This window comes from Haematobia irritans, chromosome 1, assembly GCF_050003625.1.
Source record: "Haematobia irritans isolate KBUSLIRL chromosome 1, ASM5000362v1, whole genome shotgun sequence".
NCBI lineage: Eukaryota > Metazoa > Arthropoda > Insecta > Diptera > Muscidae > Haematobia > Haematobia irritans.
The window spans coordinates 86,055,025-86,074,543 of record NC_134397.1 but is presented as its reverse complement, the minus strand read 5'-3'; the positions used below and the strand labels follow the sequence as shown (position 1 = coordinate 86,074,543).

At 31.4% G+C, this 19,519-nt stretch overlaps 1 protein-coding gene across 2 annotated transcripts in view; it reads right to left on the bottom strand.

Annotated features, from left to right (window-relative positions):
- The window catches only part of LOC142221348 (aminopeptidase N), a 221,187-nt gene extending 209,710 nt beyond the window's left edge, over window positions 1–11,477 (bottom strand). The window contains exon 1 of one of the 2 annotated variants that reach the window (XM_075291056.1): window positions 11,206–11,477. The gene's annotated coding sequence lies outside the window, so the exon portion shown is untranslated. The remainder of the gene's footprint in view (window positions 1–11,205) is intronic. The other variant, XM_075291058.1, reaches the window with a different exon arrangement.
- Between the last annotated feature and the right edge of the window lie 8,042 nt (window positions 11,478–19,519).

The window sequence follows — 19,519 nt, the reverse complement described above, 5'->3', positions numbered from 1 at the left end:
CCAATATACATATAGCCCACAACGTCTGCGTTCACTTCAATTTCGTTTATTATTTGTCTAAAAAAACAACATTATTATAACAAAGCAAAAAATGTTTATGGTGAATTTATTATTTGCATCCGTTAGTTCATAAATATACGACAAAATGCAGATTCTTCTTTTTCTCTTATTTTTATCTTTATTATTACATTTGATCGTTTTGCGAGATCGTTTCCTCATTTAACTCACAAAAGTAGAAAAATTAAAAAATGGAAATTAAGGGTGAAGAAATTAGCGTTGACGAAAGAAAAATAATAATTAAATTATGGAAGAAAGGCAAAAATTTCCGAAATATTGGTAAAACGGTAGGTAGATCATATTCATCTGTACAAAGAGTTATAAACCACTTTAAAGAAACCGGTATTTTAACACCAAAGTCCAGGTTTGGTCGCCCAAAAGTTTATCAATACGGGAAGAGCATACAATTATTAATATGGCGAAGGCTAATCCCTGGATTACCTCTTCCAAAATTGTGGAAAATATTAAAGTGTCACTAAAGAAAGTATTTCTGCAGAAACAGCCAGAAAAGTATTGCAAACAGCTGCACCCTCAAAAAAATCGCTTCTGTAACATATACCCCAAACATATTTTGCTTCAAGCATATATATTTTCAGGGTTGGTCCAAACAAAACATTGTTTGTATTGTTCAAACATATCATGTTTCACCTTAGGGCATACACTGGAAGAAAAAAATTTAATGAAATTTTCTTTGTGTGGATATATTTTTAAGGCCAATATCCAAAAACTATATGTTTGTGTTATATAAACTATATATATTTATATAACACAGTTTGCGGCGATGCAAACATAACATTGTTTAACAGAAACATACATTTGTTGGCCACGTGAGGCAACGGTCAGCATGTCCGCCTTGCATGCAGAGGGTCGTGGGTTCAATCCCTGCTTCGACTGAACACCAATTTTTTTTTAATTATATTTTTATAAATATACCAAAACTTAGGGAAAAATGTTCGACATTACATATAACTACATTAAATTTTTACAATGAAACATCGAAATGTGGATTATAAAAGATTTACAGTCAGAAAAGAACAGTGCTTGATATAAACGAAATGGACTGAGTTTTTGGGTAAAATATAATTTTTTTTATAGCAAACTTAAAAATTTTGTAACAAAAACGTTTATGTAAAAGTTTGAAATTTTTTTTAATGAAAGATAAACCGCATTTCCATATTTAAACATATATTTATTGGAGTCTGAGCAGAAATGTTTAATATTAGGAGCTATAGTTGATTTTGTACCTACAGAGTTAGTATGACACTAATATTGAGCCCATTAAATAAAAACTAAGAAATCCCTCAATTAGTTGTGGGTATTAAATCCAAATTTTTAAAAACAGGGCAATATTATTATGTAAGAGCTACATGTAATTCTAAACACGATCGTCTAGTACATCAAAATTTGCAATTTGAAGAACATTGGTTAATAGATAAGAGTATTATGGCCAAATTTGGGTATATCGAGCGATGCATATATATATGGGAGCTATATCTAAATCTGAACCAATTTGTATAATATTTTGCAGGTATGAGTGATACCTTGGGTTACCTTGTGAAAAATTTGAGTACGATCAGTTAATAAATGAGGCCTCTATGGTCAAAACTAAGGTTATTAGGGGCAAATTTTTCAAAATCGGGATGTACAATTATATGGGAGCTATATCTAAATCTGATCCGATTTCGATGATGCACATACAATTAGTGCTATAGAAGATTACATTTAGCCAACTTTGAGTAGAATTGCTTGATAAATAAGGGTTTTACGGTCAAATTTAGCAAAATCGGGCGATAGATATATCTAAATCAGAACCGATTTCGATGAAATTTTGCAGACTTGAAGGGTGCTGAAAGAGATTCCTTTGTGCCAAATTTGACGAGGATCGATTGGTAAAAAAGTGCAATGTGACCCGATTTGTCGAAATCGGGCGATACATATATGTGGGAGCTATATCTAAATTTCATCCGATTTTTTCCAAATTAAATAGCGTTCGTCCTTGTACCGAAACCACTTTGTACCAAATTTCATCAAAATCGGTTAGTAATTGCGACCGGTTTCCTGTGAACACACCGCTCTGGATCCCTGGTTTGTACGACCTTTTTATGAAAATGTAACTTTTAAAAATTTCAACAGGTAACATTGTGCTCGCGAAAAAACGGCAGTTCGGTAAATAAAATCATATTAAGCATATCTATTTTTATGGGAAATATTGTCCGAACCAACACCCAGAAAAAAGTGACCACTTCTTTAAGTTAAAATGAACTCATTGTGAAGAAAGTTGAACTTCGTATAGCGCCAAAGACATTTTTATTTGTTTGAACGATGTGATTTTCGTAGAAATTATGTACTACTATACTACAGAATGAAAAAAATTAACTGAATTGAATTCATATATGGTTTGTGGTAAACCTTTTATTTCAAAATTAGTAATAATTTTCTTCAATAAAAGTTTTATTAATATATTAAATATATTTATTAAGAATCAACAGCATCGACTGGCCTTGAAATATTAGTTTATTATTCCACTATTTCCATGTAATGTTACCAACTGTAAAACGTAGTGGTTTTCTTCTTCTTGTTCCTTTCACTTTTAACCCTCTAATGCCCAAGCCCGCCTTTAGGCAGGCTTCATTTAATAACGAAGCTTTTAGTAAAACACACTTTAAGACAATAAAAATGGGCAAAATAAAAAGAAAACTTATTTGAAACTTTTCAAGAGGCTTTGCATCATAGCTGAATTTTACCGTATAAATTTTTCTTGCTTAGTTCTCTTGCTTTTGTGTCGTTAGCATTGAAAATTTAATCAGCTGGCAAAAAAATTGGGGCATTAGAGGGTTAATAAGAATCTGCTGATGCTCAACTAATTTGTCTATTGAACATGAGGCATTTGTTGTTGAAATGTGTTTGTAGATGCTTCACAGAGGAAATAAAACAAATATTCTGAATTTTCAACAAATTGTTTTGTTGCGAAAATAGTTGACTGCTATCGATATGAAAACAAAAACAAAAATACAAAGCTGGTTACGCGCACATCGCAGAGAATATGTACGAAAGCTAAAAGAAGTATGCGGAGCAGTGCTGCCGCTACTACTTCAATCGAAGTATTTTGCTTCATTTTTTTCACTTTACTTCGTCACTCCTTCTTCCAAATATCTGCTTCACTTTTTGTCTGCTTCAAATTTTAAAATTTTTCCCCATGTTACCTAATTGTTTTTCCTATTCCTTTAACTACGATGAACATAGTAGTTTTAATCATTGAACATATGCAAAGCCTACTTTTCATCGCTGGAATGGCAACCCTTTATTTTTGCTTTGTACAAGTGTCAATGCGTGAACCAGTGTTGCCAGGTTAGGGGTTTTCCCCCCAAATTTAGGGGATTTTTTCACGTTTAGGGGAATTTTTAGGGGTAAAATTTATTTGGGGGGATTTTTGGGGGTAAAAAATTATTTCAGACCTTATAAAGTGGAGCAATTCTCAAGCAAATTCGGAACAATTCTAGCATGAGTTATGAGAAAAAAGATGCGGAAAGTCAACTAGAAGATCCTAAATACAAACAAGTATCCAATAGCATTATTTTCGTTAGCTTTTTTAAACTCTTCTGTTGAAAGGGCATTTTTAATATTTGACAAAATTAAAAACAATAGTATTTTAACTTAGCAGCTGAAAGCTTTTTAAGAGTAATCCCGCTTTTTAAATTGATATACATATTGTATTATTACATCCATAGAAAAAATAATTTCCTCAGGGATGAAATTTTAAACAAACGAAAATCTCTTTTGTTTTAAAGTATTTTCTTAAATAGCAAATTTTATTTTTTATTTACTGCAAACGAAAAAAAATTTAGCATCATAAGAAAACTTAGTTTTTCTGAAATTTCGTTTCTCAGGAAAGAACTCTTCTTTCAGGATATATATTTGTGTTAAATTTAATTTTTAAAGTGTATCACTGCAGGATTATTTGTCACGTAATTTTTGGACCACTTTTTGTACTTTTATATTCTGAAATTTTTTGGGGGTTTTTGAAAAAAGCTTAGACCAATTTAGGGGTTTTTTTCTTAAGATTTGGGGGGAAGAATCAAAAATCACCTGGCAACACTGGCGTGAACTGTCAAATTGTTGTGAGTAAATAACGTGTGGATATGTGATGTGCAAGATGAATCGGTAAGTAGTGCAATAATTTCCATGAAAAATATAAATATATTATTAATTATAAATTAATTAATTAATTTAATATCTTTAGCAAAGGAATACGCTCACCGACGCTATTGTTTTGTTTTCAAAAATGTATGCTACTTCAATTTTATTCAATCTACTCCACTTTTTTCCAAAATCTACTTCACTCAATTTTTCACTAGCGGCAGCACTGATGCGGAGAATACCGTTAGAACAAAATGAGTATGAGCACATGCACGTGTCTGATAGCAAGCAAAGAGCTCACTCATCAGAGAATACAGAAAGGCATTTATAAATGTCTGTGAAAAATGTATATTTTTCAATATGATAGTTTCTTAAATGTGTTTTTGTATGAGATAAATAATAAAACCATATTAATATCAGGATTATAGTTATTACAATTCTAATTAACTAGAATATATAGCACTGGGCAAAAAGTCGTTAAAAAGGCTTGCTAGACCCGGGTCCACTCAAATTTAAAATTGTCAAACATTTACAAAACTGAGTATAGGATTTTCGACACAAAAATGTTACATGTTCCCCGTCCAAAAATAACATTTTGGTCACAATCCTTCGCTGTGTGTACTTAACAAAATACCTCCAAAATTGTTCCGCCAATTTTGCAATTTTGGTGCAATTCATAGCATAATTCTGTCAATTTTAATTTCAATTTAATTTTTTATCAATACACCAATAAATTTGTTACAGGTCATTGATAGACTCCAACAAACCACAAACAAATTTGTTCGTTCAAATTCAAAAATATTTGTTGAGGATTAAACGTAACGTTCAACAACAAATATTTTGTACTGTTGGATGCTCAACAAATTACTTACGATACAGTGTGGCATAACGGACTAGTATTTAAAATGATTTCTAAGAATATCCCCAAATACCAATAGATCATTCGCAGTATCCGTTAATAACTGTACCTCTTCACTAAAGCCAATCCCTGCTGGTCTCCCTCAAGGGTCAATTTTATCGCCAATTTTATATAACCTTTATACCTCTGATTTCAAAGCTACGAAAAACTTCGATGTTGCCTACTATGCAGACGATACGGCACTAATAAGTAAAAGCAAACTTACCAGTGCACTTTTGAAAAAATGGAAAAAAGTTTGACAATATGTAACAATTATTTTCAAAAATGGAAAATCAAAATTAATCATGGGAAAACCCAGTCCATTATTTTTGCATTCAACAAGTCACCCAAGCGACTCCCGAAGCGGCCTCTTGCCATTAATCAAAACGAAATCAGAATTGGCAAAGAAATCAAGTACCTTGGGGTCATATTGGACGAGAAACTCTTATTTCGGAGACATATTGAATCAACCTGTGCAAAAGCCACTAAGACCTTCCGCCTTTACTCAACAAATGCTCAAAATTAAATAACAGAAATAAACATTTATTATACAAATGTGTAATAAGGCCGATTATGTCCTACGCTGCTCCTGTATGGCATAACGCTGCCAAAAGCCACACGGAAAAGTTGCAAATCATTCAAAACAAATGCCTGAAAGTGATAAACAACAAACCATGGAGATATTCAACTTTTCATCTACATAATGAAAAAGGATATGAACATTTTAAAGAATACATAGATAGACAAAGTACCAATTCTTCAACTAAATAATAGACTCTCCTTACGAAGTAATGAGAGATTGTTTAGAATTATAGTAATTCCTACTCCATCTTGGTGATGTCATACATCACCAAGCTTTGAGTAAATGATATATAATAAATTATCTTTTCAACATAATTTATCTATATTCACCTTTACTCTCATGCTAATTCTTGAACCCTTCTCTGTAAATTATATTAAGGTTTTTTCCCCACTTTTGCCTACAAAATCTAACTTAATACAATAAATATATAATATATTAAATAAGTTAGCATAAATTTAATATAGTATTTATTTGCTGCAATATCTTATAGATAAAATCTCAAAATTGTCTTCAATACTATATGTAAACCTATGAAATTTTGGATGAATAAAATGAATTGAATTGAAAATTACTTACAAATTATGTTATTGAGAACACAAATTATTTGTTGCCTTCTGATGGTAACGATTGCTAACAACTTTTTTGTAATAATGGTTATTAAAAGTAAAAATTAGTTTGTTGCAGGAAAATTAATTGTTCTTGGTTTTCCAATAAAAGTTATTGGTTCTCAAACTTATTTTTATCTGTGAACGATTTTGTCCTCCTTTTACAATTTCAACACCAACAAATATAAAAAATCATAAACCAATTTTTTCACAAAAGATTAGCGTCACTATATGAATGTTACCTGATAATTGAAGATTCCAAAATGAAGACGAATGAAGGGGTTGTTATTCTGTTGGTGTTTTCTTTCGAACGAAAAGATTCTCACTAATTTAAAATAACAAATATCTTATATATTTTATTTGTTATTTATTATATTACAGTAGAATTCATTTATAGCGACCTCGGTTATAACGACCATCCGTTTATAACGACGGATTTTCAAAGCAAGTTTGGTTCTTAATAGTTTGTACATGCGCAAGCATTCGCTTAGAACGACTCCGGTTTTAGCGACCATCTGCTTTTAACGGCCAAGTTGCACGTCTGCTTTGGAATGGACATTCGGTTATAACGACGATGTAAGTTCTGTGTACTAATTTTTATTTTTTTCATTCCATTTTTTGTCGTCAGCCAATACTAAATAAAGAAACATATACTGCGGGGAATCACAGAATTTGTTTTCGACTATCCCAAACAGAGGTGCAAATGACAAAGAAGAAATATTCAAACCAGTTTGGGATGAGTTAGAGTTCAAACCCGGACTGGGATGAGTTCGTAAATGTCGATGACAACGTCGTGACATCAAAATAGCCTTCATTGAGAGAAATAGCGGAGAACACAAAAGAAAATGATGAAACTCACAGCGATAATGAACAAGATGACGAAGATGAGCCAATCAAAATTCCAACTAGGACAAACTTGAGTGCGGTGCACACATTAAAACAGTATTTACGATTTGGGGGTTCTGATATATCAGAGAGTTTATATAGTTCCGTTGAAATTATTGAAAGTAAATTATTAAAAGAAATTCTTGTAAATAGAAAACAAACCACAATTCTAAACTATTTGCAATCTCAATAAATATTAATATACATGATAAAAAAAATTTAAAATATTGTGTACACTTATTTGGATACAACGACGTTCGGTTATAACGACGCATAATTTCGGTCCCTTGGCGGTCGCTATAACCGAATTCTACTGTATTTTACTATATTATTTTTTTAACAATCTCTCCTTATACCATAACAACGCGATGCCAACTAAAAAACAACACACGCGCAAACATATCGATTACATCGATGACACGTATCGATTACAGAAATATCGGAAAATTTCCTATGTTCTAACAAGTGTGTTTCCTCAAGTTTTGAAAGGATTGAATACTTCTTAGTTCGAATGAACTAAAATATTTTTCTATGCTAAGTGTCATTCGTATGTATGATAAGCTTTCTATAATAAAGGAAGTCAGAATTATCATTTTAAAAGACTTTTTACTAAATTTGAGGAAACTTGGTTTTAGTTCGGTTTTTGTTTATTTTTACGAATGCTTTGTTATCAGTGAATAAAATTTTCTTGTTCGGTAGTAAATGCTTATACCCAGCGAAGAAAACAGTATTAGTAAAATTCCATGCCTTATTATAGTTAATGAACTATTCCTAACTGCTTTCAGTTTAGGATTTTTTTACTGAAGCAAGTAAATTTTATTATTTCACACAAAAATTTAACTTAATGGAAATAAAATGGCTAAACTAAATTGATAAAAATTTTTCCTTTAGTTTCGAAGGCACTTTTTTCTGGGTGAATGAAGTACGCAGATTAGGGACAACATTTCGACCCAAGTCGAAATGAATCTGCAGTAGTAGAAAAATATCTTAGCCAAGCTGAGTAAAATATAAATTAGCGCTTGAGCACCCCAATTAAAATTCTGCGTCTGTTTCAAGTCCAAATGCTCCGTTGAATCAAAAGGAAAGTTTTATTTTATATTTTTGTGAGAATTTGATATACACTGAAAAAACGGTGAACCCAATAGGAAGAAAACTTTTGGTTTATTTTAGAAATTTTTGATTATTTTTAGAAAATTTTAACTAAACAGTATTACAAACGCTGGCATCACGCCAATGTCACAAAAATAGGTAAATATTTTTCGACAATTTCAAGAAAATTTATTAGACATTGTTCTTTATTGGCACAATACGTCTCTGGAACACTCTACCCCGATTGTATGCATCAGAAATGCATTACAATATTCAAAATTTATTTCACAATTAGAATATCGAATATTAAAATTTTGCTTGTTGATATAATATTGACTCACAATTTCAATCATCAAGAATGCAATGTATTTGAATATTAAGATTAGTTTTCTATATTTTTATACCCTAAACCACATAGTGGTCAGGGTATAATATTTTTGATCGGCCAAAGAATGTGTCTACCAGAAATATTGATTTTAGACCCCATAAAATATATACCGATCGACTCAGAATCACCTCCTGAGTCAATCTAGCCCTTGGTGTCCGTCTGTCCATTTGTTGTTCACAGGAAACCGGTCGCAATTAAATACTAACCGATTTTGATGAAATTTGGTACAAAATGTTTTTTTTTTCGAAACAAGGACAAACGCTATCGTTTTGTCCTCAAATTTGGCACAAAGTAATCTTTTTCAGCACCCTTCAAGTCTGCAAAATTTCATCGAAATCGGATCAGATTTAGATATAGCTCCCATATAATTGTATCGCCTGATTTTGAAAAATTTGCCCCTAATAACTTTATTTTTGACCATAGAGGCCTCATTTATTAACTGATTGTACTCAAGTTTTGCACAAGGTAACCTTCTGTGATATCACTCATACCTGCAAAATATTATACAAATTGGCTCAGATTTAGATATAGCTCCCATATATCTGCATCGCTCGATTTACCCAAATTTGGCGATACTACTCTTATTTATTAACCAATGTTCCTCAAATTGATGTACTAGCCGATCTTGTTTAGACTTACATGTAGCTCTTACATATGTTAATAATATTGCCCGGTTTTTAAAAATTTGGATTTAACACCCACAACTAATTGAGGGATTTCTTATTTTTTTTTTTAATAACTCAATATTAGTGTCATACTAACTCTGTAGGTACAAAATCAACTATAGTTCGTAATATTAGACATTTCTGCTCAGACTCCCATAAATATATTTTTAAATATGGAAATGCGGTTTGTTTCTCATTACACTGAAAAAACAGTGAACCCACCAGGAAGAAAACTTTCGGTTAATTTTAGAAAATTTTGAATATTTTTAGACAATTTTAACTAAACAGTATTACAAACGTTGGCATCACGCCGATGTCATAAAAATAAGTAAATGTTTTTCGACAAATACAAGAAAATTTATTAGACATAACTAAGTTTTTTCACTTGTTAAAGAAAATTTTGTAGTTTGAAGAAAAAACTTGGAGTTCAAAATTGCAAGAATGTTTTTAGTGACATACGAAGTTCACGATGGACGCATTTTTGGTAAAATTTACAAATTTAAAGAAATTCTGAACTATTTTGTGGAAGACACAAATTTAGTTAATTTTAATGCTTCATTTGAGTATATTTTTGTCCTCGGGTTTAATTGATTTAACTAACGTACACAAAAAAGTATTAGAGTAAAGAAAACTTTCTCCAAACATAATATTTCTATGAACTAAAATAAAGTTAAATTGGCTTTAGTGAAATAGAGAGTTCACTTTTTTTGAGTGTACGTATACAATGGTACCCCACAAATGCTTATGTTTACTAATTCAGTAGGAGTGGTTTAGGGTATGATATAGTCGACTCGCCCGAATTAACTTTACATACTTGTTTTCTATTAATATTAATTTTAATTTTATTTATTTTAATTTTTATCTTCAAAATGTAATTATTATATATATTTATTATAAGACGGAGATGTTTTAACATTTATAATCCTGCACTCTAATTATAAGATTTTAATCTTGTTGTATAGGTACTCAATAAAAATGAAATGAAATAATTTTTTTCACTTGATAACGAAAATTTGAAGAAAAAAAATGGCGTTCAAAATTCATGATGGATGCATTTGTAGTAAAATTTACAAATTTAAAGAAATAATGAACTATTTTGTGAAAAATACGAATTTAGTAAATCTTTATGCTTAATGTGTGTATAATTTTTTCACGTTTTTTAGTTAATTTAACTGTCGTACTCAAAAACTTATTAGAGTAAATTAAACTTTCTCCGAACATAATAACAATTAGTGAAATAGAGAGCTCACTTTTTTTAGTGTACTTCATTAGACTCTTTTTTAAGAATTTAGAAATTCATTTAAACAATTATTTTAAACCTGATTTATTGTTCTGAACAGTTTTCGAAAACCCTCACAAAAATTCTCCACAAAAACATTTTCATTTCGATCCACGAAAAAATAGCCTCAATTTGGGGCAAAATGACTGGAAAAGCTTGATGGAATTACACAATATTAACTACGCTTCAATTGTTCATGTTTATAAGTAAATAAAAATATTGCAAAATGATGTTGATTACTTTCTCGACTTTAATGATTTTTTAATAAGTGCGTTCAAAATGTATGCATAATTATCAGGGTGAAAAAAATCAAAGTAAAATGATCATTTATTATATTAGGTTTTTCGCAATTATTATATAATGTACACATTTTTCAGTGTCGAAAGAAATATATATTGCATTTATAATATTAAACATTCCGTTAATATTATGTATGCATTCATTGAAATTAAAACCTATATTTTTACTTAGTTACTTATGAATCATTGGGAAATTTTTTTGAACACTATTTATGAAATAATTGATCTACTTTTACGTGATCAATTTCAAAAGATAAGCTTTAAATATATATACAAATATGTACAATTAGACATTAATTAACAATATTTATAGTTCTTACACCCTACAAGCATTTAGTTCCAATTTGCAGCGGGTGGGCGAAAGACCCTCAATATTTAAAATATAATAATCCGGTAATTTTTAATACGTTTAGTAGTAGTTAATAACACGACGCTTATTGCAGTCTAAGTCGAGTGAGTGAGTGGAAGTGTTGTATTCCTTTTACGACTGTTTAAACTCCCGAAGTTTAGATTATACAAATACGCCGTCCGAACTATTTAATTTCGACTTGGCTTTGAATGCAATTATGTCCGCACTTCTCACAAGTTTGAGATTGACTAAATCATTGACATTTATAAATATAGCAGAAGCTGTAATTTTTTAGTGGATGAATTAAAATACAATGTATGTGTTAGTTCGATCCGCTAACGTTTTTATTAATATCAATTGGCGAGTTTACTTCTATTGTACTACAATTAGAAATTAACTATGATCTACATACATTTATTTTTTTTATGTACGTAACTACACGCCAAAAATGTGTCTCGTGAAAAAATTGTTGGTGCAGACCCAATTTTCAGTGAAAACAAAAAACTTCAAATAGAATATTTGGGACTCACATTTGCTGATGTAAGAATGTCTTAATCACCCTTATTCCTGAAGTCGCCCTCGCCGTCGCTTCACGATTTTCGCCACTAATTGGTATCCCGTTCGTGGATATATTCTGCTATCGATGAAAATCGGCATTCCTGGTGTCGTTTTTTGTCGCCAGTATCGTTGCTTTTTGTCGCCGTTAAATTTACCAGCGACGAGTTTAGTGACCAATTTTTGAAGAAGTTTTTTATACTTTATTAAACGAACAATTGAAAAATAAATTGAATTTGGTAAGAGATAAAGTGACTAACCCTAAACAATTAAAAAAAAAATGGTTAAGGAACTAGAAATCAGATGTGCTTGACTGACTCCAACGATTTAAAATCGGACGAAACAAATGGTTTGTTACTCAATGCCTTTGGACTTTAAAGACAAATTGCAACCAATGGTAAGAAAAGATGTAACTATTATTAAAAAAATCTATATTGTTCAAGTATTTATTCCAGCTTCCAGTTATGCACCCTATGCGGAACTCATATTCTATATCAAGAAGCGCTGAGTTGACCGCGGTCACAATTTTTAGGCATATAAAAGTGCCTTATTGACAAAGATCCGTATATGTCTGTAGTAGTTAGGGCCATCGCATTTACACCATAGAAAAGAAAACTGCACAATTAAGGCAAACGTGTTGATTTTCAATTCTATGTATTTTTAATAGAAACCCTTGAAAGCCAATGAATGTTTTATTTAATTTAGCACCAAACTAATATAACAATTGTGTCCTTCACGAACTTTGAATGATTCTTGACATTAGTCAGCGTCGTTCCAATTGTATAGGATGGGTATTGTTGTTGGCTTTATTTTGGTATCTAAATCATTTCCCGCGTCCAATTGTGGTTACGCGTGCCAATTCAAAATCTAAAATTCATGTTTGGACATCATCTGATTGTTTTCCTCCACTATGATCCTTGGGCCATTGATCTTGGCTTGGTCGCCATTTTTATAATTTTGAAAGCTTTTACTTTCCTTCTATATATCCACATTTTTTTGCGCGTCAAATTTAATATATTTTTTTTTTGGATTTTCAGGCTTAGAATTGCGTCAGAAATAAAAATATTTTAAACCGAAATAATTAGAATAATTTTTTTCCAAATTAGCTGATTGTTTTCTATTGATATAGATCATTTGTTACCGAGTATTGTAATTTGTACAAAAAGTAATCGTCGCCTCTCTACAAGAATACCAAATTAGTAGCGAGGTAACGAAAAAGCAACAGACTTCGAAAAGCGAAGGCGACTTTAGGAATAATGGTAAATGTTTTCGATTTTTCCAAAGTTGGAAAAGTTGTTTTACCAAACACTTAGGGCTGCGACATCGTTTGTAACACATCGATATTTTTCATAAACATCAATTACTTTTTACATTACCAATACTTTAAGGTGAATATTAAGTTCGAGTTTAGCCGCTAAAATCGCTAAAGTGAAAACTAAATCAGTAAAAAATGCATAAAATTATACATATTTGTTGCAAATTTTATTATATCTTGATGGGGAATAGCCCAAAGCAAATTTTCACAGTTTGTATTCTTTAAAGTGGATTAATTAAGAAAAGTAATAGTGAAAAAATGGCGATTTTAGCGGCTAAACTCGAACTTAATACCCACCTCTAGATGTTAGATGTTTGTGGTATTAAAATATAAGAGTAGTTTTGTGTCACCGTCTGATTGTGTTTGTGATTGTACAAATGAAAGAGTATTTTTGTCTCTGTCGATTTGCTCCCAACCATAGACCTTATAATACATAGATGATCCACTATTCTCTTCAAAAAAATGTGTCAGTTCCAACAATTAATTTTCTGACATTTCGTTTTGATTTTTCGTAAAGGGTCAGTCCCAAACATTAATTTTCGCGCATTTGCTTTTGTGTTGTTCGCAAAGAGCAATGCTGCTCAAAATTAAATTTCGTATTTTCGCGGTTTTGGTCACAATTTTTTGTTCAAATATGAACTTTTAATATATTAATTTATTTATAAATCCTCTGTTGCATCATAAACGTTCTAATTTTGTGTAAAATTGGCAAACTACAAAAAGGAAAACGAAAGAGATTGTAAGCGTGCTCTTATTTTTCTCGTTTATTCTTAATCTTCGGAACTGTCAAACATAGTTTGATACCCATGGCTCATCTACACTGTTAAAAAAAATATATTTTTCATATGTTCCGATATAAACAAAATGTGTTTCGGGCACAATTTTAAAACACAATATATTTAAGTGCAAACATGTAATGTTCCTAAACTAACACTAAATGTTTGGGACATCTATATTAATATGTTAGAATATATTATGTTTGGGGCATGAATGTTTCATAAAAATCATATGTGTGAATGCAAACATATATAAATTTACAAATTTCAATTAAACATACATATGTTGTGATATTTTATTCAAAGCGACAGAGAGAGTATAGAGAAAGAAATAGAGATGGAAACCGGGAGAGTTGACGAAAGATATCAACATAACACAGCGAAAGAATAAAAAGAGAACAATTTCTGTGAAACCGCTTGTATGTTGTTTTGGAAAACTGTTTTATGATAAGGCCAAAAATTTGATATGCTTAAGTCTAAATATTATTTAATTTGAATAAAGAGAATAGACATTCGGAACCAAGAGAATAGACATTTGAAAAACAAACAGCATATGTTTTCGCCTTGAGAGCAGCATTTTATGTATGTGTGGACATGTGTTTTGTTTATCATTTTGGCATTATAGACACAATTTTTTTCTTGGTTCGTTAAAATAAATCAGGGGTCTTCATAAAAATAACGTAAGGGCACTATACTCTTTTTAGAGTTGGGACAGTAAAATGAAATAAGGAGGAAATAGTGAAAAATTACACAGTAAATTGTATAAAAACAAAGTTTAGTTCCTCTTTATTAATAAGTAGTCCACGAGGAGTTGACGGACACCATCAAATATAAAAGCGGGCATTAAGTTCGAGTTTTGTAGCTAAAACAATTTAAAAAGTTTATTTTCTTTAAAATTAATTATTAAAGGAAAATAAAAGGCATTTTAGAGCGATGGTGTTAAATGCTAGTAAAAAACTGTTCACGCCAGTTTTTTGTTACAAAATTATTATTTTTGCAAAAAAAAAATAATATTTTATCCAAAAATCAGTCAATTTCGTTTATATCAAGCACTGTTATTGACTATAAATCTTTAATAACCCACATTTCGAAGTTTCATTATAAAAATTTAAGTATAAATACAAATGTTATTTTTTGGGCTTAAAATGCTTCCAAACATATAATATGTTCACATAAAACAAACATATTAATGTTTCGGCAGTATCCCATAATATATGTGCTTCCTGCAAAATATGTTTGGAACATATGTTAAAGAAGCGATTTTTTTTTAGGGTGTACGTTATAAGGTCTATGCTCCCAACCATAAGTAAGGAAAAAGGGAGACCAATATATTGAGCAGGTTAGGCGCCTACAATTTTTTTTGAACTACATTCTTGGTAACATAAACGTAATTATACTGTATTAAGTGATCATGTTTGTCAATTAATAAAAAGGCAACCAAAAAGGCGTTATATGGAAACACTTTTATAAAATAAGCAATAATTTAGCCTCATGCTGCCTATGTAAAAACAATTTAAAACGTTTAGTAATACAACCAATTTTTTGATCATATATTATTTAATCAAATATTATACCCCTATGTTCCGAAATTCGGAACCGCAAATCGCAAGAATTTACTTATCTTACAGCGAAAAAATAAAGTTACTCACGGTATTAACTCCAATTCTGATTTGATTTTCTTATTAAAGAGAACTATATTGAAAAATTTTAGGTTTATACAGCCCTAGTCAAATGTTATTACACATTCCTATTTTTTTATATTTTTAGATTTTGCCGTACTGCTTTGATTGTTGCTGTTATTGTTTCGATATAAAGCAAGTTGTTTTTGGATAGAATGAGGTGTATGGAAGACGCGAGCAAAAATTCACAAAAAATAACGGCACATTTCCAGAGAAAAAAAAAACACATTTGTCTGATGCTTTTACACTCAAAAAAAGTGAACCCTATATTTCACTAAAGCCAATTTAGCTTCATTTTAGTTCATATAATTATTATGTTTGGGGAAGTTTCCTTTACTCTAATAATAAGATTAATGAGAGTCCTTATGGTAAATCCAACAATAAGCCCTATTCGCATTGCAGAAAATTCGGAAAAGTAATCGTCGCAAGATGAAGAGCATGGAAATCTAAACTTATGTAGTCCGCAAAGCGATCGACATAACGCCAAACAACAAAGTCTAACGCGTTGCTTTTGCTCGAGAGCATTTTAATAAGCCCATAGAGTTTTGGCTCAACGTTTTGTGGACTGACGAGTTTTCTTTTGAGTTCCAGGGGTCTTTTGGAAGGAAGTATATGCATCTACCCTCAACTCTTAAAAGCAAAGCACGACAGCCAATGAACAGATTCGGTGAAGGATCTGTAGTGTTTTAGGGATACATATCATTCTATGGATTGGGAGATCTCGTACCAATTAAAGGAGCTTTGAATCAATCTGGGTATATCGATGTGTTGAATGAGCATGCATTTCCTTCAGCAAATAACCTATTTCCAAGTAACGACTGGATTCTACAATAGGGTAATGCTCTATTAGAGGTAGATCAATGCTCTTAAAGGAGGTAGATCAAGCTGTCCTTGCAAGCCATATTTTAGCCATATTCCAAATTGGAAGACGAAAAAGAGCTCTAAGTTTTTCCTACACCCTCAAAAAAAAATCCCTTCTGTAACATATACTCCCTGTGGCAACACTGATTGTTATCGATTATACTGAGGATTCGATAAGTAGAGTTCTGTATTTTTGGGGTCTTTTTGAGTTGTGTTAAGAAAATAAGAACCAATAAAATAACAGTTTAAGTTCAGCGTTTTGCACTAGAATAAAGTGTTTTGATTATTGGAAATTGTGGGTTAATACATTGGCGACGAGTGCAAAACGGGCCACGGTTAAAAAAAATTGAGGAAATTTTCAGTGCTTCGTTGAATCCAAGAAAATTGCATTGAATTGCGAAAATAAAAATTGTTGAGAGAGTGCACCCTCAAAAAAAATCGCTTCTCTAACATATGTTCCAAACATATTTTGCAGGAAGCACATATATTATTGGATACCGCCGAAACATTAATATGTTTGTTTTAGGTGAGCATATTATATTTTTGGAAGCATTTTGAGTCCAAAATAGTATATGATTGGAAGAATTCCCCAAAGAAGATTGTGTTCATTCCCTCACATAATTTTCACTTCCACGAAATTTTTGAGTTCTTCGCATCTTTTTCTGTAATACAAATATGCTGTTTTTTTCAAATGTCTATTCTCTTGGTTCCGAATGTCTATTCTCTTTATTCCGAATACTTATTCTACTATTCAAATTAAATAATATTTAGACTTAAGCATACCAAATTGTTGGCCTTATTATAAAACAGTTTTTCGAAACAACATACACACAAAAAATTTCACGAAAATTTTTCCAATTAAAATTTTAATAGAGTTTTAAAAAATATTCAATTAAAAATTTAATTGATTCAACAAATTTTTTAATTGAAACAAAAATCAATCATAAAAATAATAGTATCAATTAATTTTTTAATTGGATCAATTAACTTTTTAATTGACCTTCAATTAATTTTTTAATTGATACTATCATTTCTGTGATTGAAGATATTTCAATTAAAAATTAATTGGATCAATTAATTTCGTTATTGAATCAGAAAAAAATTTTTTTGTGTGTACAAGCGGTTTCACAGAAATTGCTCTCATTTCATTCTCTCGCTGTGTTATGTTGATATCTTTTTATTCAACCCTCCCGGTTTCCATCTCTATTTCTTTCTCTATACTAACTCTCTCTCTCTCTCTGTCGCTCTCTGAATAAAGTATCACAACATATATATGTTTACTCGAAATTTGTAAATTTATATATGTTTACATTCACACATATTATTTTTATGAAACATTCATGCCCCAAACATAATATATTCCAACATATTAACATATGTGTCCCAAACATTTTTTGTTAGTTTAGGAACATTACATGTTTGCACTTAAATATATTGTGTTTAAAAATTGTGCCCGAAACACATTTTGTTTATATCGGAACATATGAAAAACATATTTTTCTAACAGTGTGGAAGGGCATTAAATTGCATTTCAAGACTTCCGAGAAGATAAAAATTGGTATGTTACCGATTAAATTCGGCATTGGGTAAATGTCAACTGCCAATAAAAGAGTACACGCATTGCTGCACAACAACCGGTTAACGTCCTTAACCGGTTGTCCTTTCAGCTATACGGTTGGTGAAATGGCAGAAATAATTAAGCCATTCCTGTGCGATAGACAAAACCCTTATACGCCACGAATGGGAAAAGTGGTTAAGATCATATAACCTTTATTTGGCAGCAGAAGAACTCACTGATAACGTGAAGAAAAAGAATAAACTTCTGCACTTGGGTGGTCCGCAGTTGCAGGAAGTAATTTTTAACATCCCAGGAGCCCTAGATGCTGACAAGGAAAAGATTTTTGATGTTTTGGTTGCGAAATTAAATGAATATTTCTCTCCAAAGAGAAATACAACTTTCGAGAGACATTTGTTTCGAAGCATTGCTCCTGTTGAGGGTGAACATTTTAACAAATTTTTACTACGATTGCGACAACAGGTAGCTAAATGTTCCTTTGGCACTACAAAAGAAGAAATTGAAGAAATATCCATTAAGGACAAAATAATAGATTCATGGGCACCACTAGATTTAAAACAACGATTGTTGGAAAAGGAACAAAGTCTCTCGGAAATTGTAGAAGCTTGCCAAGTACACGAACAAATCAACGGCACATCAAGATGTATGTTTAATACAGAAAAAGAGCAAGTGAATAAAATTTCCACCAAGAATTCTACTGAATCAAATTCGTTGATCGAATGTGGTCGGTGTGGTAGAAAAGGACATTCTGCAAACTATACTGATTGCCCAGCAAAGAATGCAAAATGTAATAAGTGTTTATTGGTGGGACATTTTGCAATTAAGTGCAAAACAAAGAAAAGAAGACGCGAGGTGAACAACAATGATGGCCCATACAAAAGGAACCGCCAATCAACTAATGTGCGATGTATCGAGGAGCAAGGACAATTATGACCAGACCATCGTGAATTTGGCTGCTTTAATGTCAATCATGGTGACAGCAATCAGGAAAATATATCATGTACGGTTGGTGGGAGAAATATTACTATGGTAATCGACTCTGGTTGCCGTTTCAATCTTGTGAGTGAGAATGATTGGGAAATCCTTTATTCTTCCGGGGCTGTTATGTGGAATATTCGATCTCATTCTGAAAACCAGTTCAAAGCCTACGCTGCTAACCAGCCTTTGGAAATTGTTGTTGTTTTTGATGCTCCTATTTGCATGGGAAATAGAAGCGAGATCATATCGTCATTCTATGTCATCAGGAACGGACACCAATCACTTTTAGGTAGAGAAACGGCTCTTCAACTAAATGTGTTAAGACTTGGACTTTATGACAACAACGTCGATGATAAACAACAACCTTTTCCCAAAATACATGGAATTAAAGTTTCTCTGTCTATAGATCACACAATCAAACCAATACAACAACCCATTCGCCGAGTCCCAATTGCGTTGGAAGAAAAAGTGTCAAATAAGATAGACGAGGCATTACGACTTCACATTATAGAACCGGTTAATGGACATAGCAAGTGGATTTCGCC